Source organism: Merops nubicus, unplaced genomic scaffold (genome assembly GCF_000691845.1).
Source record: "Merops nubicus isolate BGI_N331 unplaced genomic scaffold, ASM69184v1 scaffold3484, whole genome shotgun sequence".
Classification (NCBI taxonomy): domain Eukaryota; kingdom Metazoa; phylum Chordata; class Aves; order Coraciiformes; family Meropidae; genus Merops; species Merops nubicus.
Window position 1 is genome coordinate 7892 of NW_008606033.1, and position 385 is coordinate 8276.

Here is a 385-nt window from a genome sequence, read left to right on the forward strand (position 1 = left end):
TCTTTCCCTGTGGAAATAGTGCCTCCCTCTTGTTCCAGCTTCTGTGATACCCAAAATATCTGCTATTTCAAAATAGTGGCTTCTCATAAGATACAAAATAGTCATCCAAGCTCAGATTATTGTTACAATGCCTATATATCTGTCTGTACTTGAGGGATTATGGCAATGGTAGCCTTACCAGATTTTCAAAACAAGTAATTTACTTGTGTTCTGTGCTTAATTTAATTTAATCCAGAATTTCTAAGTTGTGGTTTTTTTCTTGGTGGTCCAGCATCTGAAAGGCCTAGTGTGTAATTTACCTGATATCTAAGGGTGCTGCTCTTTGAAGCTCCTTTGTTTGACTTTGTAAAATTCATGTGAACATTTACTGTAAGTGCAGTCAGCT